The sequence below is a fragment of the Antechinus flavipes genome, chromosome 3 (assembly GCF_016432865.1).
Source record: "Antechinus flavipes isolate AdamAnt ecotype Samford, QLD, Australia chromosome 3, AdamAnt_v2, whole genome shotgun sequence".
NCBI lineage: Eukaryota > Metazoa > Chordata > Mammalia > Dasyuromorphia > Dasyuridae > Antechinus > Antechinus flavipes.
Genome location: NC_067400.1, coordinates 286,629,175 through 286,653,292, shown reverse-complemented (window position 1 = coordinate 286,653,292; position 24,118 = coordinate 286,629,175). Strand labels below are relative to the sequence as shown.

At 35.2% G+C, this 24,118-nt stretch overlaps 1 protein-coding gene across 7 annotated transcripts in view; it reads right to left on the bottom strand.

The window, feature by feature from the left end:
• The window catches only part of BCLAF3 (BCLAF1 and THRAP3 family member 3), a 96,209-nt gene that overhangs the window by 56,054 nt on the left and 16,037 nt on the right, over nucleotides 1-24,118 (bottom strand). The window lies entirely within an intron of this gene.

Sequence of the window (24,118 nt, the reverse complement as noted above, 5' to 3'; positions counted from 1 at the left end):
CAGACATAGAGGTGTTAAGTCTCCAGAATCACAAAATTTCAAAATTAGAAGAGACTTTCACCTGGGATTTGTATGATTTGAAACTTTATTTCTGAATAAATGGTTTCCTTTGAAATCCTGTATCTTGCATTATTTTCTATTGTGAATCTAAAAACATTATTGAAAAGGAGTCTGTATACAACATACAACTACAAAAGCAGTCCATGATAGAAATAAGGTCAAGAATCCCTTATCTAGTCCCACATGGCATGAAGAGAAATAGTAATCCTTTCTCCTCATCCTTACTTTCCTGGGGTACAGAGAGATTCCTGTGGAAAATAAGTAACATTAATCAGTACTACAGAATTACAATTTTATTATGCTCTATCTACAGTACTTTAGTCATCAAAAAATTTTTCATTTAAAAAAACAAAAAGATAGGGACAGCTCTAGGTGGCTTAGTAGATAAAGCACCAGCCCTTAGTCAGGAGGACCCAAGTTCAAGTCTGGTCCCAGACACAACACTTTTCCTAGCTGTGTGACCCTGGGCAAGTCACTTAACCCCAATTGCTTCAGCAAAAAAACAAAAAGAAAAAAATACACAAAATGATAAGCTCCAAAACTGGAAAATTAGAATCCCAACTTTTATACACAAAGCCTTCCTTTCCTCTTCTTAGGCTAACCATTTTAAAATACAAAACCAAAACAAAACACAAAAAATTCATTTAACTCACATCCTGATTTTTCACCAAAGATCTTCAAATAAGGAGTACAGCAATATTTTTATCCTTCCCGCTTTATATCCAAGATAAAGTTGCTATTTTTTCTTACCAAAAAATTACATTTTCAATTTAATAAACTAGAGCATTCTCAGAATTCATTGTTCTACAGCCTATGAAAAATTCAAAAGCTAGATTAAAGAAAAACAACCCCTAGGAAACAGTAAAAAAATAACTGTAGTACTTATAGAAAATGAGATTTGAGAAAGGTCACTCCCCTATCTCTTCCCCCAAGAATCCCTGCTACAATATCAGATCTCAAAATACAAAGCAAAATTGTGGAAATTTAATACAGTTGAACACTTGACTACTCCAAAAACTACTAAACCACGTTCCAATCAGGAACTTCAGGGGGAAAAAAAATTACAGTGAGTTATATTCTAGTCCAAATTGGCAGAGATAGACATTGAAGTCTCAGGACACTGAAGATTGGGTCGTTAGTAGTGCACTATGCAGCCATTTAATAACTGGGACTGAAGAAGGTTTTACCCATAACTACACATCAAGTAAGATTCAGATCTGGCAGAGTGAGCTGGTCTGTCTAGGGAGTAAGACCAAGTGCCAACTGACAGCTGTCAATCATTCCCAGCTGCTGGATGAGGAAGAAACCCTTAACAAGGGGATGTGATGCAAGGCAAGAGGAGTTACATGCCAGATGTAGGATGAATAATGATTAAGAAAGTACAGTCAGTTCTGCTACATGTAAATTTGTCCCAACATGACTGATATATTAGAGAACAATTTAAGTATAACATGAACTCTGCATTTCCATATATGATTTTATCAGGGAGAAAACTCAGCCAGAGTACAAACTCCTCAGTTCACCAAGTATTATCTTGTAAAACTGGGTTACACTACATCACAAAAACTCATATAAGGTGCAACCATTACCAATTAATGGTTTTCAAGGTAAAGTTATATAGTTATTGTTTATTCTCTAATGCAGCAGAGGAAGGCTAGCCCATCTCCAAGGAGTCCACCCTATTCCACTTTTTGCATAAGCTCTTCCCTTCTCAGAGTTGCTGCCCATCACAACTTGGCCCACTCACTCCAAGTGACTGGACTTGCCAACTCAAAACTGAGATGCAGGCAGAATAGCAGAAGCCCTGGGTTGCAAACACTATTAACTACTTATTGTAGAATTCTCTTGTCCACTTAACAGTTATAAAATTGTGCTACTGTTTTTATAAGTTTCCCAACTCTTTTAATGTGTCACTGACAGAAGTATTTTTAGTGTTGCACCCTTGACCCCATTTTTCTCATAAGCCATGGCATTTTTATAGGGTAATTCTGCACAGTGCAGTGATTTTTAGAATAGCATATGCCACATTATAGTAGAATTGTACTAAAGTGAGCAGCAGCTATGTGACTCGAACATTGTGAAAAGAGTTGGATTCCAGAATCAGCCCCCAACTTAGAAACCTATGGCAAAAAAAAAAAAAAAAAAAAAGAACAGAGTAGAAAGCATAAACCAAAGAATCACTCTCAGTTTACAGAGTTTTCCATTTGATTCATAGTGGCTAAGTCAAACAGTAATCTAACAGAGCCAACAGAAACAAGCCCATAATTGTGTTGCTAAAACACAAATATGTAAGACAAGAACTTACCTGACTTCTAGAACAGTGTTTTTGAATTTCAGAAATCTTTAAGATTCCTTAACCTGACCTGGAGCAAGAAGCAGCAGAACCCAACAAGCTATACCATAGGATCAGACAGGATTCAGATATTGTTTTCTTAAGTGTATGATTAGCCTTACTACAAAATCCAAAGTCATGAAGGCTGGAAGAAAAAAATAAACAAAAAAATAATGCCACCTTAAAGACCCAATATAATGATATAGAAGTTCAAGAAACAAACTTACAAGAAGAAAATGTTTCCAAAATATCTACAAGCAAAGCCTCAGAAAACAAAACAAACCAAACAAAAAACCCTACTACAAAGCAAAGAATGCCTAGGAGGAAGAGCATAAAAACAAGCTAAAAATTTTATAAATTATAGAGCTAGACAAAATCACTCAAAAAGAAATGAAAGCTATATAAGAACTATCAAGAAAATTAGAGATTGGCAGTAAGAGGTACAAAGTCTTACTCAAGCAACACTTTCTGAAAATTAGATTTGACCAAATAGAATGATTCTATGAAACAAAAAATAATAAGACAAAATCCAAAGACTGTAAATAATAGAAGTGTGAGACATCTTACGTTAAAAACACCTGACCTGGAAATCAAGAGAAGTAATTTAAGAATCATTGGACTACCTTGTAGAGGGCTGAAACTTCAGAAAGGTATGCTTGAATCAGACAACTGAGCACTTAAAGCTAATTATCTATTTGATGTGAGATAATAGCTCTATGTACATATTTAGATGAAATGGTGATGTGATGGCTCTCAGGACCATTGATGCTTGCTGAATGTTTAGTGTTGAGATTGGAGGGCTGGAGGAGAGAAGTCAGAGTCACTTGGTACTCCAGGATCCAGGATATATCTTTGGCAAGCTACATGGCAGCTTGCCTGCCTCCTTTACTTCTCCCCCTAAAGACCAAGGACTTGAATTTATCCTGACTCAGGATGATCCTGAGGCCCTCAAAGGAGCTAGCCCCATACTTTATACTACCTAAAACCCAAGACCAAAATAAAGAGTGTAGACACATTTTAAGAAATCATAAAATTATCCAGATTTCTTAGAAATTAGGCAGTTAAATAGAAAGAACCTCCTAAAACAACAACAACGGAAACCAAAATAAAAAATCCCAGGAGCTAAATTGTTAAACTCCAGACACAGCAAATTTAAGATTTAGCAGCCCACTACTACAAACAATCTGAGAAAAATATTTTGGAGAGCAAAAGATATAAGGCATATTATCAAAAAAAATTATTCTACAAAACTAAGGACATAAACCTACAGAAGAAAAAAAAGAACCTTCAGCAAAAAGATCAGAGCTGCACAGAAACTCTGAAATACAAACACAAATATCAAAAGCAACATTAAAAAAGATAACTATAAGCAAGTTATCAGGAGGAACTAAACAAGGATGAATTACTTAAAATTTATTATGGAGAAATGATACATGTTTATCAGAACTCTATTACAATCAAGAGTCATGAAGAGAAACAAAGGGTCTAGGAAGTTTTAGGGGTTTGTTTTTTAATGTTTTCATGATTGAAATAATAATAATAACGATAGTTGACATTTATAGATTGCTTACTATATGCCAGGCACTGTGCTAAAGCACTTTATAATTACTATCTTCACTGATCCTTACAACTACCCTAGGAAGTAGGTGCTATTATTATCCCCATTGTATGGATGTGGAAATTTGCCCAGAATCTTAGATCTCAAAAAGTGTTTGAAGTGATTTTGATTTCAGGTGTTCTTGACTCCAGATTTAAGAGTCTGTCAACTATATCAGGGGGGGAAAAAAAAAAAAAAAAAAAGGAAGGGGAAGAAAGGGAAAGGAAAGGTAGGGGAAAATTCTCACAAAACTGGGATGAACAAGCAGACTATAACACTGAAACTTCCTTTCATCTGAACTAGTAAAAAGAAGAATACAAATACATATACACAGATAGAGATATATGTGCAAAAATATTTTTCGCTCAACAGAAATAAAGAGGGGAAGAGGAGAAGCAGTAGCAGAGAAAATGAGAAAGAAGAGATTAAGGAAGGAATGAGATTTTAACAAAATAATATTACCAAAAGGGAAAGAAAAAAGGAGCAGAGAATAGAGAGGATCCAATTTCAAGCATGAGTATTGAGTAAAACCCTTTTTCATAAGCAAAGCTGGAAATTAGGCCTAGATGAAAGGTAAAATTCTGATCAATGACTTAACTATTCCAGAGGACTGGTAAGAGAACATGCTACTAACCACTTCCTGATGATGGATTCAAAGTGCAAATTGAGTCAATTTTTTGAATATGATAAATGTAGAAATTTGCTTTCCTTGACTATGAATATTTACTGGGAGGGTTTTTTGTATTTTCTTTTTCAATAAAGTAGAGGAGGGAGGATGAAGAGGTAGATTTGAAAATCTGAAAAAAATAAAATAAAATGTCACAATAGCCAGATGGCACAATGGATAATACACTGGCCCTGGAATAAGGAGGACTTGAGTTCAAATACTGCCTCAGGCACTTAATATTTCTCCTGGGCAAATCAGTTAACTCCAATTGCCTCATCAAAAAAAAAAGGGGGGTGGGGGGTGTGTGTGTGTGTGTGAATCAGTAGATTGGATCAAATATATAACACATAGAAGCAATTGAACAAAAAGTAGTCTAATATTTAATAAACCCCAATAACCCAATAATAATAGTTAAATATGCAGTATTTGACTAAAAACATTAGGTGATTTAACAGCAGAAATTAGGTTCAGACCAACACTTTTACACCACATTACATAATACATTCTAAACGGATACATGACCTAAATATTAAAGATCATAGTTTTAAAAAATTAGAAATGAAGTAAATCCTGTATTTCTCACATCTGTGAGATGTTATTCTTAACTAAACAAGGGATAAATCAATTACAAAAAAGAAAATTGCTAATTGATTACATGAAACCAAAAAGCTTCTGCATAGACAAAAATCAATGCGCCTAGGATATAGAAAGCATTCATTTGGGGAAAAAATCTTGGTATCAAACCTCTGATAAAAAATAAGATTTGATATACTCCCACCTTCTGCAGACACAAAATTGGTCATTCTCCAAAGGATAAAGGTAATAGGTCAAAGAATGTGGGAAAAAATAGGTCTCAAAAATTTTTGTATTATAATACAACATGAAAGAATACTCCAAATCTATACTATAAGAAAAATACAAATCAAAACATCCCTGAGGTTTCAATCAAACTCTATAAACTACTAAAAATAACAGATGGGAACAGTCAATGCTGGAGGAACTGAGGGAAGATAGGCACATAAAACCACTGCATCCATTCTGGAAAGCAACTTGGAATCAAACAAATAAAGTAATTAAGATATCCATGGCAGCTAGGTGGCACAGTGGATAGAGCATGGCCTTGTAATCTGAAAGACTCATTTTCTGGAATTCAAATCTAATCTTACTAATTTTGTGACCCCAGACAAATCATTTAATCCTGACCACACAGCAAAAGGTTTTCACAATCTATGAACCAGAGAATGCATAAGTGGGCTTATGCCCCAAGGAAGCAAAGAAGAAAGTTCCCACAATACACCAAAATATTTGTAACAGTACTTTTTGTGTGATAGTAAAGAACTAGAAACAAGGAAAATACTTATTGAAAGGGAATGGCTAAACAAACTATAGCACATGAATGCAATGGAATATTACTGCATGGCAACATATGGTTATTAATTGATTGCATTTCTTCCTCTGTGCTGGAGATAATTAAAGCACTTAATAATATATACACAGAGAGAGAGGCAGAGACAGAGATAGACATCATAGAGACTGCTTTCCCTATCATTTCATTGACATTCTGCAGTGGGAAATGTGGAGGTAACTTTTTTCCAGAAATAACTAAGATGGAAAGATAAAAGCATCAAAGAAATGTGCAATTTCAAAAGTCATTAAAGCTATATTTTTCTTTTATTTGTTGTGCCAAAAGCCTATTAAAAACATGTTAAATAAAATTTTTTTATAGCAGTCTAACAATGGAATGATCTACTTAATAAAGTATTGAATTCTAAAGTCACTGGAAGTGTTCAGAGAATAGATGACCATGTTTTAGAAGTACAGAAAAGATTAATGAATGCCTATGAAAAGTTCTTTCCAAATCTGTAACTATAATTCTACTGACTGAAGCAAATATAATCTCATCAGTGTTTCATATAAGTGTTATTTGTTTTCCTAGCACATAAGAAAAAAATTTCTGGAAGCAATTTAGTTAATTCATTTCTAAAGCACAATAAGAATTGCTTTAGAAGTTAAAAAAAATCAATAAGGTAATTAAATTTTTAAAGATTCAGGATACACATCACTGATTTTTTGCATATACTTTAAGCAATCTAATATATTTCAGATGAGTAATAAAATGTATATTGTTTATTATTCACAAAATACAAAATTATGCTGCAGTAGACTAACACAATTTTAACCAATTATTTCTGTGATACCAACCACCTTTTCTCCGTAAGTAAATATAAATTTCTCTACAAAGAAAGAATTTTCTCCAAAAATATTGTCATTAATCATATCATGAAATCCCAACTAATTTCAAATGGGTGCTAACAAGAAAAATTATCATTCTTTAAAAATAAATTCCATCATATCAATGTAATAATGGCTAATATTATAAGTTTGGTTAGTCAGGCCCTTTTATTAATTTCTTGTACCACCTTTTCAAAGGGAATTTCCAACATGAAGCATTCTAGGTAGAGGAGGAGGTAGTAGTCTGGCACTTAAATAACCTACTGAAACTTCCTGAGGTGGATAAAAGAATACGGAGCATTTCAGAAATAGAAGAGGCAGAAAGAGGGCCACCCTAAACTGTGCTGTATAAATAATTTGTCCAATGTTAACTAGAGGAACAACTAGGTGGCACAGTGACCACAGCATTGGCCCTGTAGTCAGGAGAATCTGAATTGAGATCCAACCTCAAATACTTAACATTTACTATCTGTGTAACCTGGGCAAGTCACTTCACCCCAACTGCCTGAAAAAACAAACAAAAAACAAAATAAAACAACAACAAAAAAAGGTTTCCTGGAAGAAATATCTTTTGACATATATATCCTTTATAATTTATAATAACTTTGCCCAAATCGTCTGATAGCTAACCCTAAATAAGTATTTAGGGCTACTTCATCTTCACAGATTTGTCTTTTTCCCTTCCTAGTCTATTTTGTTGACCTTGTCATCAACTGACAATTTTTCAAACTACAGCCTGATACCAGATTACTCTCCATAGTTTTCTGAAGACACATCTTCTGACTAAGCCAATGTGAGAGTTTGTTTTGCTTGACTTCATGTATATTAGGACAGTTTTCAAAGCTATCTATTTAATTTATACACTTAAAATGAAATTAGCTAAGTACTTGTGAGGTAAAGCAAATTATTCACAAAAGAGATTTGAAATTTCATATAATTTTATTTCTTAAATACAAAAAAGTGCACATTTTATTTGGTGTTTAAGTCCAAAGTAAAAATCAAAATGAAATTTTCCTGCTCCTTCTAGCCATACTCCTAGAAACTCAATAGTGTTATTAATATTATCCTCTGGTTCAAAGGATCCAGAAATAATTGAATGAGCATACACAAAGAATTTTCTCAAATTTGTTTTATAGATTTTTTTCTTTGATTCATAATAAAATTGATCAATTATTGCTTCAAAGCAATTCTTCTCCTAAGAACTTGAAATAACAAATAAAAAAGAGCTATGAACAAAAGTATACCAACAGATTGTTATTGCTTTTTTGGGCCAAAAAAAGCAAAAAAAAAAAAAAAAAAAGAAAGAAAAGAAAAAGACATATATCTTGAAACACAGTAAAAACAAAAATTGAAGACCAATAGTTCTTAGAAGAAAGCTAAAGTGTGGGAGACTCAACTGAGGCCACATGTAGAACCAAGTCTTAAAAGGGTACAGGCAGACTAACCTAGAAGGCAGTGTAGAAAATATAGCACTTTAGGATCACATGGGCATATGATGAATATACAATGAAATAGGGTATTGGAATTTCAGAAGTGAGAGATGTTCTTCTGAAAAATAAAAATGGTTAAAATGATAATTTCATGAACAATCCTCATATGTAAAATTTTTGCTCATATACATCAAAACAGATAAAAGATGTATCTTGCTTAAAGACAATTTATCTTTTATCTAATTTACATGGACCAACATTAAAATTAGTTTGCATTCATTTAACATTGGCAACAAAAAATGAAGATAGTGATATAAAGGGCATGATAAGAATTAAAGAAAAACTGGCTAACAAAAAAAGGAATCACTATACCATATCATAACCAGTACGGAACATGTAAGCCAGAGAGGAAACAAAGGTGGAAGAATAAAACTAATTTAGAAATTTATGGCTTCACATTTTATTATAATGGGTTAGGCAAATTGCAATAAAATTCAGTGTTCTTCCAGTCACTATGAATGACATCTACTGCCCAAAGGGCCCCCAATATAGAGTATCTGACTATACTACTCTTCCATAACTGGAGGTTGGCAGTCTAAGGATAGGAAAAAAAAAAAAAAAAAAAAAAAAAAAAAGGACAAAGCAGCAACAGAATCCAGAATCCTGGTAAAGATTGTGTTCAGTAAATAGAATGGAGAGAGAAATCAATTTAAAAGGATAATCTAGATTACTGAATTGAGTTGACAAGCCAGGTATGTTTATGTAAAGCAAATAACTATTATCAACATGAATTTTATCCACTTTAATTTAAGAAGAATGAAATTATTTTGTAAATGAAAAGATATTATAATTTAACAATGAAAAAACAATGATGTTTATAGGACTATCCTTCCAATTGAAAGTAATTGTAAAGAAAAAGATATAGCATTCATAAAAAATTAATCCCCCAACTATTACCATTACTTTGTATTAAATTTTTGCTTCAAAAATTTTCAATTTTTGTTTTAAAGAAATAATCAACTATTAAACAATTAAAAAGTACATTATTATGAGTCTCTATCCTATCTTATGAGGATAATGACAGAATAAAACATTATGATACCTTCTCACATGTCTTTCATGTGTTTTGATGTCCACTTGATTTACTATAGTAAATCGGAATGTAGAGTATTTTCCCTGTAGATTTGTGGTGCAGTTACCATGACAACTCACCAAATTCTATGCTCCCCACTCTTCGTGATCACTACTACATAAGAAATGAAGACAAATTACCATATTGTTTTGTCGTTAAATAGTACTTAAAAGACAAACAGGTAGCTCATATGTATGGGTTACTCAGGTAGAACAGATTACATAACAGAACTGGATTGTGAAAAGTACTCTAAGAAAATATACAGAGGTTACTAAAGAAAACTTTGTGAGAAAGTACTAAAATCTTAATGAAGCGTCATTTAACTTTAAAAGAGATTTTCAACTAGATGTTTGTTTTGTAGTTCTGAAAGAACAATAAAGAATCCCCATAAAAATATAGAAGATAATTATCTCTTATCTGCCATATTTCCTAGAAAAGCTATATTAGTAAACACTAGAAATGTCTTACGACATAATGCAAATAATAAAGATAGGAAATGCTATATTCAATAAGATTTCTTAATCTCCACTATGGCAGAAAGGGAACCCTGACTATTAGAACAGTTATAAAACAAAAGCATATAGAAAACCAAGATAGAGGAAATAAAGACAGGGACTTGCCTGAGTTCTCCCAAATTTTCCTCCAACTTTAAAATATTGCCTCAATACAAATTCTGGAGCAGCAGAAGTGAAAAAAGGGTAGGGTTAAAATACTTTTCCAGCTCCAGACAGATTAGCAAAATAGGTGTGCCTCACTGAGTGAGAATGGAGTACAGTCCAGTACAGGTCCCTCGTCCCACCCAGACAAGTCAGCAACAGGCCTTGTGGGCTAACGAATGGGCAATAGCCAAGAGATGGGAAGGGGCTTGGACAGCTAGTCAGAAAGATTATTGTCAACCCTTCACCTTCTAAGTACAAGATTCTGTTGTATTGTCTGCCCTCAGTACTAGGAGATATCTTTGCATTAGCAGGGATACTTTTCCAAAATGGAAAAGAGTTTCTGTGGTTGGTCAAAGGCCAGAAGAGCAGTGACCACACCTGCCTTTAGATAATACCACCTTGGAAGAAATAGAAACTTACAGACCCCCAGAACTAGCTTTGAAAACAGCAGTGTGAAAAATCCTGAAGCTTAGTACAGTGTCTCTTCCACTCCGGAATAACAGAGCCTCATAAATAACATAAAATTAAAAATCAAGAAATAGGTTGGGAAAATGACCAAACAGAGAAAGAACCTAAACGAAGAAAGTTACTTACTACTGCAACAGGGAGTATTAAAACACAAACTTAGAATAGATGCACTTGCATGAGACAACAGAGCACTTAAGGCTAATTACCTACAGGACAATAACTCTATTAGCATATGTTTGGAATTTCTCTTCTCACAGTTAATGCTGGCTCAATGCTTGGAGTTAAGAGAATTGTAGGGGAGGATTAGGAGGTGGAGTCAGAAAATTTCACTTGGCATGAGGAGGAGGAGGAGAAAAATGTGGAGATTTGTGGACATTCTGAACTCTAGAATCAAGGAAGGATCCTTGGCAAAAGTCCTGGCAGTTTTGTCTGTCTCCTTCACTTCTCCCCCTAAAGACCAAGAACTTTTGCTTATCCTGACTCTGGCTGATTCTGAGGCCTCCAGGGAACTAATCCAGACTTCACATTTTGGTGCCCAACGTCTGAACCAAGGACCCTAATTTCACTAAGAAGTCCCCGGTAACCTGGAAATAGGGTGAGTATTTTAATAGACAAACAGGGTACTTACTTTGTTAAGGGCTAAACTAGTAACTCATTTTCTGGCTGAAATGGGACAACTTCACCTTCTGGGGTAAAGGGAAGAGGAGTGGGAGGGGCAGTGATATTACCAGCACCCCCCTTCTCCCCCCCCCCCCCCCCCCAGCAATCATCTCCTCCTATGACTAGATTGCAGAAGGCACTACTTAAAGCCACAGAAGAAGAGAATACAGCTGGTATGAGAATAGAAATGTATCCTGTGATTCAACAGTTTAACTCTTCAGGTCAAGAAAGTAGAAGATACACTGCTTTTGATATAGAAATCCTCAAAGACCTGAAAAAGGCTGGCACTCTTTATGGGGCTACATCAGCTTATGTTAAGATGTTATTACAGAATTTGGCTTATGAAATCTTGACCCCTAATGACTGGAAATCTATAGCAAGGACATGCTTAGCACCTGGGCAAAACTTGTTATGGCTTTCTGAGCTCTATAGGATAGAAGCCCAACAAAATAGTTAAAGTGGAGTTAATACATCAATCACCTGTGACCAACTAACAGGTGTAGGTTCTTATGCAGAAATTTCTGTACAGATTAATTACCCCATAGCAGCATATGAGCAAATTGCTGCTGCTATCAAAGGATGGGGTTTTATCCCTGGTGAAAACGACAAGGGAGGGCCCTTCACAAAAATAACACAAGGGCCAAATGAACCCTTTGCTGATTTTGTGGGATGTTTGCAGACAGCTGTCATATAAAGTATTGATGAAAATGCAGCAAGAGAAATTATGATAAGCAACTTGCTAAAGAAAATGCTAATAGGGTTCGTAGAAGAATTATACTAGGACTGCACAAGGATGCTCCTTTAGAGGAGATCATGAGACGCTATGCCATAGTGGGCACAGGTGCCTTTTATAGCCAGGCTATGATGCAGACTGCCCAAAATCCCAACATGGGGAGAGAGGGTCCCTTTTGGCAAGGGACTTCCAGAGAGACTCGTCAATGCTTTCAGTGTGGTGAAGTAGGGCATCTGAAAGCTCAATGTTGGCATAGAGACAGAATGAGAAAACAGGTGGGAGAACAAGACCCAAAACCTATGTCCAAAATGCAACAGAGGCTTCCATTGGGCCTCAGAATGTAGACTGATTCAGGGAAATGGGATGAGGGGCCCAGCTCCAGGGCCCAAGACAAAAAACACTTGGGGCATGATGGCAGCCAATGGTGCACCCAGAGAATGCCTAGAAGTCCAGTACCCAGACATGACCAATTAACCAGGAAGCCATATGATGGGAGAAAGGGATTACACAATCAATCAACCAGGAAGTAACCTGATGGGAGAAAGGGATTACAGTTGGGGAGAATAGAGCTGTATGCAGCTGGGACTACTGAGATACCCCCTGAAGAGGTGAAATCTGTTCCTCTCCAGCCTATGGATCCCCTACCTCCAGGCACAGTAGGCTTGACCATTTCACCTCCTGAGAGTACGTACAAGGGAAACTGAGGAATGTGTAGATAATATCCCAGTTACTAATACAGGTAGACAATGTGTTAGAAGCAAAAGAACATAGAACACTAAGATATTACAAATTGTACATAGCTGAAGAAAAAATTCAAAGACATGCTCCTTTTCAATATTTAGGATATGAAGTATACCCTAAGGTGCTTACAGTACAAAAACTTTCCTTAAGAACAGAGAAGCTAAACACTTTAAATGACTTTCAGAAATTGATAGAGATATCCAATGGATGCGTCCAGTGTTAGGCTTGACTACCTATCAGTTACAACCATTATATGACATTTTAAGGGGAGACAGTGCTTTAAACTCACCATGCCAGCTTACAAAAGAAGCTCAAGAGGCTTTGAGAGAAGTGGAACTGTCTTTATCCAATGTGGTTGAAAGAGTCACTCAAAAACCCTTGGAAATAAGTTTTTGCTACAAAAGAGGCACCCACAGCAATCCTTCATCAAAGAGACAGTGTAATTTGAGTGGGTGAACCTCCCAGCACAACCAGAACAAAGCCTTATTCTTTACTCAGCGCTTGTGGCTAGAATTTTATTAAAGGCCATTAAGGGAGCAGTACAATTATCTGGGACAAGACCTGACAAAATATACACCTTTTACACCAATGCACAAATTAATGTGTGCTGTGAGACCATCCCAGAGTGGCAAATTTTATTAGCCACAACTCCAAATTTTACACTAGGGTCTCCATTAAAGATAACCTGGCTATTACATAATTGGCAATGGATTCTTGCAGTAAAGGTTTCTAAAGTTCCTCTTAAAGGACCAACTATCTTTACAGATACATCCAAACATAACATGTGTGCTGTATGCTCTCGTGACTTATATAAAGAGAGTAGTCAGAACTCCTTTTCAGTCCATTCAGCAGAATGAGTTGTATGCAATCATTCTGGCTCTTACTTATTATCCAGGAGATATAAATATAATATCTGATTCGGCCTATTCAGTAGGTGTGGTACAAAAAATTGCCACAGCCCAAATAAAATTTGTAGCTTCTAATATATATCAGCTCTTTAAGGAATTTCAAGAGCAAGTGAGAAAGCATCCAAGTAAGATTTATATCTTGCATGTCTACTCTCATATTGGACTTCCAGGTCCTATTTTTGATGGTAATTCAAAGGCAAATAGCCTTCTAATGATGTTGGCCAATACTCCTTTATTTCAGGAAGCCCAAGAATCTCATTCTAAATATCATCAGGCTGCTCGAGCTTTGCGTTTACAATTTGGAATAACAAGAGAGGAAGCTAGGACATAGTAAAAGCCTGTACAGCTTGCCTTCCTTTCCATGCTCCTACATTGCCTCCAGAGAAGAACCCTCATGGTTTGAGACCCAGTGAAATTTGGGAAATGGATGTGACCCATTATAAATCTTTTGGTTGTCTGTCTTTTAAACATGTTGTGGTAGACAGCTTTTCAAGATTCACTTTTCCAATACCAGCAGCAAAAGAGACAACCCGAGTGATCACTGAATTCCTTATCCAAGCATTTGCAATTTTGTTTGTGCCAGGTGATGTGGAGAGATCCAGAAAGTGGTGAATAGAAGGGACCAGACAGATTAACTGCTTGGGGGAGAGGGTTTGCTTGCATCTCTACAGATGGAGGATTCAGATGGATGCCAATGAGCTGTATTCACCTTGTCCATCACAGAGAGACGGAGCAGACCCTTGAAACGAAGGAGCAGACCCAAGAAACAGCGGTTGGTTCCATTGCTGACTGTGCCCACCACTGAAAGAGCCTGGCAGCTATGATGTTTGACTCATGGACATCAAAACCCTCAGGAATCATTGGATTCTCTAAGACATAAAGCAATGGACAATAGATTGGTTTGGGACTATCTCTTGGCTGCTGAAGAAGGTGTATGTGTGACTGCTGTTTACATACCCTCCCTCTCTAGGACTTCTGGAAATCTTTTACTCCACCATGTTGATTCATATTGTTTGTTATATCACTATTTACATGTACAATTCAAGTTTGTTACACCACATTAAGCCTGCACTGACTGTGGGGAGAGTCATCACTAATAGCCTGTGCGTTATTGCTATGTGCTTGTCTAATACCTCCCATGCTGATGGGTTTGTGCATACCTGTTTCTAATAAGACTCTTCAGCCCAGAAACCCTCTAGCAACCCCCACTTCCCTTTGGTGCTTTTCATCTCTCTTCCTGAGATGTCAGGGATGGCATGACCACCTGTGTTCTAAAACAAAAGAAAGCAGGAGATGTAAAGGTGTGAAACTCTGAATAAGTGCACTTGAATCAGACAACCAAGCATTTAAGATTAATTACCCATTGGATAATAACTCTATTAGCATATGTTTAGAAATTCTCTTCTCACAGTTAATGCAAGCTCAATGCTTGGGGTTAAGAGAATTGTAGGGGAGGATTAAGGAGTGGATGAAACAATAGTTATCAAACTGTATATACCCTCTGATCCAGCAGTGTTACTACTGGGCTTATGTTGGAATCCTTACTAACTGCTAACTAATTAGAGTTGATCTAATCTTACAAGAAGATGTTTTGGCCAGAACCTGAAACAAGGTACTAAGTAGAACTAATTAATACAAGGCTTGTGTTCACACCTTTACTCACTGGAGTCCACAAGTATGCCAGCTTCACAAAGTACACTTTCTAACTTCAAGGGAGTCCACACCTCCCTTAAAGCTCGTTGGGCCAGAGAGCACTATGGGAGAAAACCCATAATCCCATTCTCTCAGAAGAGTCAGATAAAAGGCCAGCGATGAGGGATCTATGGCAGAATACATTTTTTTCCTCTTGGCTGGCTGGTGGCAGACGAAGAGTTTACAGAGGAAGAAGCTACGAGTGGAGAGTTCAGTGGACAACCAGATTCATCTTCATCTCACACCACTGTAGTTGGTGCCTGGGCTCCCCAGAAGGATACAAGAGAGACATTCCATCTCTGTGTTGGTTGGAGGCTGAAGAAAGCAGAGGCAGAGGCTGAAGGACAGAACCTTTGGATTTGGAGATATTCGGAGGGCCTAAGCCTCTACGCCCTGTGTTTTGAGAAGAACAAGAACTCCAACATTTAACTCTAACAGGCTTATATCCCAAAGAGATCATAAAGAAGGGAAAGGAACCTGTATGTGCAAGAATGTTTGTGGCCGCCCTCCTTGCAGTGCCAGAAACTGGAAAGTGGATGCCCATCAAATGGAGAATGGTTGAATAAATTGTGGTATATGAATATTATGGAATATTATTGTTCAGTAAGAAATGACCAACAGGATGATTTCAGAAAGACCTGGAGAGATTTACACTAACTGATGATGAGTGAAATGAGCAGGACCAGGAGATCATTATATACTTCAACAATACTATATGATGATCAATTCTGATGGACCTGGCCATCTTCAGCAATGAGAAGAACCAATCAGTTCAAATGGAGCAGTAATGAACTGAACCAGCTACACCCAGCGAAAGAACTCTGCAAGATGACTAAGAACCATTACATTGAATTCCCAATCCCTGTATTTTTGCCTGCCTGCATTTTTGATTTCCTTCACAGGCTAATTGTACAATATTTCAGAGTCCAATTCTTTTTGTACAGCAAAATAACAGTTTGGTCATGTATACTTATTGTGTATCTAATTTATACTCTAATATATTTAACATCTACTGGTCATCCTGCCATCTAGGGGAGGGGGTGTGGGAAAGGAGGGAAAAATTGGAACAAAAGGTTTGGCAATTATCAATGTTGTAAAATTACCCATACATATAACTTGCAAATAAAAAGCTATGAAATAAAAAAAAAAATTTTAAAAAAGCTTTTTCAAAAAAAAAGTAATAATAATAAAGATCTACTGCTTTATTTTTTTTTTTTAAAAAGAGGGGGTTAGGGGTGGGGTGGAGTGAGAGAGGTGAGAGAACTTCACTTGGCCTCAGGAGGAGGAGGAGAAAAGTATGGAGATTCTGAACTCTAGAATCAATGAGGGATCCTTGGCAAAACTCCTGGCAGTTCTGTCCATCTCCTTCATTTCTCCCCCTAAAGACCAAGGATTTTTGCTTATCCTGACTGTGAACGAATCTGGGGCCTCCACGGAGCTACCCTGGACTTCACAGAAGAAAATAATAACAAGATAGAAAGAACCAAATACTCAAAAGAAAATGTGAACAGGTCTCAAACCCTAGAAGAAATCAAAAAAGATTTTTAAAATCCAATAAGAAAAGCACAGGAAAAACCAGAGAAAGGAGTGTAATGTATGAAAAAAAGAGTCAATAGCTTGTTAAAGTATACACACACACACACACACAAATACCAAGCCAAATGGTAAAAGAAACATAAAAATGCACTAAAGAGAAGAACTTCAAAAACAAATTTGGTCAAAAAAAATTCACTAAAGGAACTCCTTAAAAAGTAGAATTGACCAAATAGAAAAGAAGGTACAAAAGCCCACTGAAGAAAATAATTTCTTAAAAACTAGAAATGGACTGATCAGAGAAATGCAAATTAAGACAACTCTGAGTGCCATTACACAACTCTCAGATTGACTAAGATGACAGGAAAAGATGATAAATGTTAGAAGGGATGTAGAAAAAGTGAGATACTAATGCACTGTTGGTGGAGTTGTAAACTGATCCAATCATTCTGGAGAGCAATTTGGAACTATGCCCAAAGGGCTTTCAAACTGTGCATACTTTGATCCAGCCGAATCTCTACTGTGCCTGTAACCCAAAGAGATCATAAAAAAGGGGAAAAAAAATGTTTGTAGCAGCCCTTTTTGTAGGTGGCAAGGAAGTAGAAATTGAGTGGATATCCATCAGTTGAGGAATGGTTGAATAAATTATGGTATATGAATGCTATGGAATATTATTGTTCTATAAGAAACAATCAGTAGGATGATTTCAGGGAGGCCTGAAGAGAATTACATGAACTGATGGCTAAGTGAAGTGAGCAGAACCAGGAGATCATTGTACAAGGAAACAAGATTATGTGATACTGACTCTGATGTACTTGGCTCTTTTCAAAAATAAGGTTAATTCAGGCCAATTCCAATAGATTTGTAATGGAGAGTCATCTGCATCCAGAAAGAGGATTGAATGTGGATCACAACAGAATATTTTTACCTGTTTTGTTGTTGTTCCCATGCTTTTTTGGTCTCTCATTTTTTTCCCTTTTTGATCTGATTTTTCTTGTACAGCATAAACGTAGAAATATGTATAAAAGAATTCTACATGTTTAACATATATTGGATTATTTGCATTGGGGAAAAGGAGGGAGAAAAATTTGAAACACAAGGTTTTGCAAGGGTGACTATTGTAAACTATTTTTGCATATAATCTGAAGAAAAAAAAAAAGATTTAAAAACAAACAAATAAAAAAAACCCCTAGAAATGAACAAATGGAATGTAGCAACTTCATGAGACATCAAGAAATAACAAAAATCAAAGGAATGAAAAAATATAAGAAAATGTGAAATATCCCATTGGAAAAACAACTGATCTAGAAAATAGATCCAGGAGGGATAAGTTTACCTGAAATCACTTTAAAAAAAGAGCAAAACTAAATATAATCCTTCAGGGAGAAAAAAATGGATACTTAATGAAATAGAGTACTTTCAAGCATTATTTTTTTTAATTTAATTTAATTTTATTTTATAATAACTTTATATTGACAGAATCCATGCCAGGGTAATTTTTTTACAACATTATCCCTTGCACTTGCTTCTGTTCCAATTTTTCCCCTCCCTCCCTCCACTCCCTCCCCTAGATGGCAAACAGCCCTATATATGTTAGATATGTTGCAGTATATCTGAGATACAATATATGTTTGCAGAACCGAACAGTTCTCTTGTTGCACAGGGAGAATTTGATTCAGAAGATAAAAATAACCCGGGAAGAAAAACAAAAATGCAAATAGTTCACATTCGTTTCCCAGTGTTCTTTCTTTGGGTGTAGCTGCTTCTGTCCATCATTTATCAATTGAAACTCAGTTAGGTCTCTTTGTCAAAGAAATCCATTTCTATCAGAATACATTCTCATACAATATCGTTGTCGAAATGTATAATGACCTCCTGGTTCTGCTCATTTCACTTAGCATCCGTTCATATAAGTCTCTCCAAGCCTCTCTGTATTCATCCTGCTGGTCATTTCTTACAGAACAATAATATTCCATAACATTCATATACCACAATTTACCCAGCCATTCTCCAATTGATGGGCATCCATTCAATTTCCAGTTTCTAGCCACTCCAAACAGGGCTGCCACAAACATTTTGGCACATACAGGTCCTTTCCCTTCTTTACTATTTCTTTGGGATATAAGCCCAATAGAAACACTGCTGGATCAAAGGGTATGCACAGTTTGATAACTTTTTGGGCATAATTCCAGATTGCTCTCCAGAATGGTTGGATTCGTTCACAACTCCACCAACAATGCATCAGTGTCCCAGTTTTCCCACATCCCCTCCAACATTCATCATTAATTTTCCTGTCATCTTAGCCAATCTGACAGGTGTGTAGTGATATCTCAGAGTTGTCTTAATTTGCATTTCTCTGATCAATAATGATTTGGAACACTCTTTCATATGAGTGGTAATAGTTTCAATTTCATCATTTGAAAATTGTCTGTTCATATCCTTTGACCATTTATCAATTGGAGAATAGCTTGATTTCTTAGAGTCAGTTCTCTATATATTTTGGAAATGAGGCCTTTATCAGAACCTTTAACTGTAAAGATGTTTTCCCAGTTTGGTGCTTTCCTTCTAATCTTGTTTGCATTAGTTTTGTTTGTACAAAGGCTTTTTAATTTGATATAATCAAAATTTTCTATTTTGTGATCAGTAATGGTCTTTAGTTCATCTTTGGTCACAAATTTCTTTCTCCTCCACAAGTCTGAGAGATAAACTATCCTATGTTCCTCTAATTTATTTATAATCTCGTTCTTTATGCCTAGGTCATGGACCCATTTTGATCTTATCTTGGTATATGGTGTTAAATGTGGGTCCATGCCTAATTTCTGCCATACTAATTTCCAGTTATCCCAGCAGTTTTTATCAAATAATGAATTCTTATCCCAAAAGTTAGGATCTTTGGGTTTGTCAAACACTAGATTGCTATAGTTGACTATTCTGTCTTGTGAACCTAATCTTTTCCACTGATCAACTAATCTATTTCTTAGCCAATACCAAATGGTTTCGGTGACTGCTGCTTTATAATATAATTTTAGATCAGGTACAGCTAGGCCACCTTCATTTGATTTTTTTTTTCATTAATTCCCTTGAGATTCTCGACTTTTTATTGTTCCATATGAATTTTGTTGTTATTTTTTCTAGCTCATTAAAATATTTTCTTGGAAGTCTGATTGATATAGCACTAAATAAATAGATTAGTTTAGGGAGTATTGTCATCTTTATTATATTCGCTCGGCCTATCCAAGAGCACTTAATATTTTTCCAATTATTTAAGTCTGACTTTATTTGTGTGGAAACTTTTTTGTAATTCTGCTCATATAATTCCTGACTTTCCTTTGGTAGATAGATTCCCAAATATTTTATGCTATCAACAGTTATTCTGAATGGAATTTCTCTTTGTATCTCTTGCTGTTGGATTTTGTTGGTGATGTATAAAAATGCTGAGGATTTATGGGGATTTATTTTGTATCCTGCTACTTTGCTAAAATTATGAATTATTTCTAATAGCTTTTTAGTAGAATCTCTGGGGTTCTCTAGGTATACCATCATATCATCTGCAAAGAGTGATAGTTTGGTTTCCTCATTGCCTACTCTAATTCCTTTAATCTCTTTCTCAACTCTTATTGCAGAGGCTAGTGTTTCTAATACAATATTGAATAATAATGGTGATAGTGGGCAACCTTGCTTCACTCCAGATCTTACTGGGAAAGGTTCCAGTTTTTCCCCATTGCATATGATGCTTACTGAAGGTTTTAAATATATGCTCCTGACTATTTTAAGGAAAAGTCCAATTATTCCTATGCTCTCAAGTGTTTTTATTAGGAATGGATGTTGGATTTTATCAAATGCTTTTTCTGCATCTATTGAGATGACCATATGGTTTTTGTTTGGTTATTGATATAGTCAATTATGCTAATAGTTTTCCTAATATTGAACCAGCCCTGCATTCCTAGTATAAATCCTACTTGGTCATAGTGTATTATCCTGGGGATGATTTTCTGTAACTTTCAAGCATTATTGATAAGAGATTGGATAAACAAATTAGGCATTCAAGAAGGTTAAACTGTTTGCAATCCTACATGAAAAGATGATACTTTAACTCTAAGAAACTTAATCATTATTAGGACAGTTAGAAGGAATATACACAAACAGAGGAAACGTGTGAAATGACTATGATGGGATAACATCCACTGGGAGAAGGGGGAAGAAGCAGAGTGGCATGAATTATCTCATATAAAAAAGATATGAAAGATTTTAGCTTGGAGGGTAAGAGGAGGGAGAGGCATTGATAACTCTTTCTCACTCTTTTTTTTTTATTATAGCTTTTTATTTAGAAGTTATATGCATGGGTAATTTTACAGCATTGACAATTGCCAAACCTTTTGTTCCAATTTTTCCCCTCCTTCTCCCTACTCCCTCCCCTAGATGGCAGGTTGACCAATACATGCTAAATATGTTAAAGTATAAATTAAACACAAAATAAGTATACATGTCCAAACAGTTATTTTGCTGTACAAAAAGAATTGGACTCTGAAATAGGCACTGATAACTCTTGAACCTTACTCTCATCAAAATTGTCTGAAAGACTAAATAGATACACACTCAGCTGATTATAGAAATCTATCTTACCCTACAAAAAAGTAGGAGGGGATCAAGATTGGGAGAATATGGGAGGGGAGATTGGAGAAGATAGTTAGAAGCAAATAACTTCTGAGGAGGGATAAAAGAGAAGAGAGAAAGATAAGGGGAAAAAATAGGATGGAGGGAAATACACAATAATCACAACTATGAATGTGAATGTGATGAACTCACCCAAAAACAAATGCAGATAACAGAGGGAATTAAAAATCAGAATTCTATAATATGTTGTTTATAAGAAACACACTTGAAGTATAAATTCACAGAATAAAGGTAGGGGGCAGGAGCAGAATCTATTATGCTTCAGTTGAAGTGAAAAAAGCAAAGGTAACAATTTATCAGACAAAGGAAAAACAAAAACAGATATAATTAAAAGAGGAATAGGAAAACTACATTTTGCTAAAAGGTATCAAGGACAGTGAAGTAATATCAATGCTAAACATTAAGCACTAAACAGGATAGTGTCCAAAGTATAAAAGGAAAAGTTAAATGAATTACAAGAGGTAATATAGTAAGAACTATATTAGTGAGGGACCTCAACTTCTCCCTAAAACTACGTAAATCTAGCCAAAAAATAAACAAGGAACTAAGGAGATGAATTTAATTTTTGAAAAGTTAGGTATGATAGACCTCTGGAGAAAACTGAAGGAGAAGAGAAACTAATAAAGATTTTTTCACAATGGCATATGCCATCTACACAAAAACTGTGATCACATATTAGGTCATAAAAACCTTACAACAGAATGCAGAAAAATTAAGTACACCTTTTTTTCAGGTCATAATGCAATAAAAATTACATTCAATAAAAGACCATGGAAACATAAGATTAAAAATTAGGTGGAAATTAAATAATTGAATCCTAAAGAGTTAGTAGGTCAAAGAACAAATCATATAATTTCATTAAAGAAGATAACAACAATGAAACAACATGCCAAAATTTATGGGATGCAGCCAAAGTACTTGGGAAAAATTACTCTCCCTAAATGCTTACATCAATAAAATACTGAAAGAACAGAACAATGAACTGAACATGCAACTGAAAAATAAACTAAAAATCCCTAATTAAATACCCAATTGGAAATTCAAAAAAAAAAAAAATCAAAGAAGAAATTAATAAATTTGAAGGTAAAAAATCCATTGAGCAAATAAAAATAGGAATTGGTTTTATTGGGGAAAAAAAAACACAGTAAAATAGAGGTTTAAAAAGAGAAAACCAAATTATCAGTATTGAAAATGAAAAGAGTAGTCTTATCTGCAATGAAGATGAAATTAAAACAATTATCAGTTGTTTTGCCCAATTATATGCTAGTAAAATTGATAGTCTAAGCAAAATGAATGAATATACATATTTTTAGTATTTATTACTTAGTATCTATTTTATAGTATTTTACTTTTCCAAATACAACATTATCCTTTGCAAATTTGTGTTCCAAAATTTTTTCCCTTTCTCTCCTTCTTCTCTCCCCAAGACAGCAAGCAATCCAATATAGGTTAAACATGCACAGTTCTTCTGAACACATTTCCATATTCATCATGCTTCATAAGAAAAATCAGATCAAAAAGAAAAAAAAAAAAAAACAAGCAAACACCAACACAAAGATAAAAAATTATGTTTTGATCCACCTTCGGTCTCTGGATGTGATTGGCACTTTCCATCATATGTGTTGGAATTGCCTTGAAACACCTCACTGTTGAAAAGAATCAAATCCATCACAATTGATCATCACATAATCTTGGTACTGTGTACAATATTCTGTTAGTTCTGTTCCCTCATTTTATCATTAGTTCTTGTAACTCTTTTCCATGATTTTCTGAAATCAGCCTGCCCATCATTTCTTATAGAATAATAACATTCCATTATATTAATATACCATAATTTATTTAACATTCCCCAATCGATGGGTATTCCCTCAATTTGCAATTTCTCAGCACCACAAAGAGCTGTTACAAATTTTTTTTTACATATCTGGATTCTTTCCCCTCTTTTATGATCTCTTCTGGGATATAGGAAGTTTTGCCTTTGGGCAAAGTTCCAAATGGCTCTCCAGAATGGTTAGATTAGTTCACAATTCCACCAACAATGCATTAATGTCCCAGTTTTTCCACATTCCCTTAAACATTTATCATTATCTTTTCCTGTCATTTTAGCCAATCTGAGAGATATGAAGTGGTACCTCAGAGCTGTCTTAATTTGCATTTTTCTAATCAAGTAATTTAGTACATTTTTATGAGACTAGAAATATCTTTGATTTCTTCTTCTGAAAACTGTTCATATCCTTTGACCAAAATGGATGAATATTTATAAAACTATAAATGGCTCAGATTAACAAAAGAGGAGATAAAATACTTAAATTACATTATCTTAAAAAAAAGAAACTGAACAAGCCATCAGTGAGCTACCTAAGAAAAAAGCACCAAGAGAAGAGAGATTCACAGGTGAATTCAAATATTTAAAGAACAATTAATTCTAATACCATATAAACTATTTGGAAAAATAGGCAAAGGAGTCCTACTGATGGGGTGAACAAGCCCCCAACAAAAGAGCAGATCAAAGCTAGTTAGATAGGTCATTGGAAGGGGCATTGACAGGAGTAGACCTTTATTGAATTTAAATGGGCCTTTGTTGTTGTATACAATCAGAA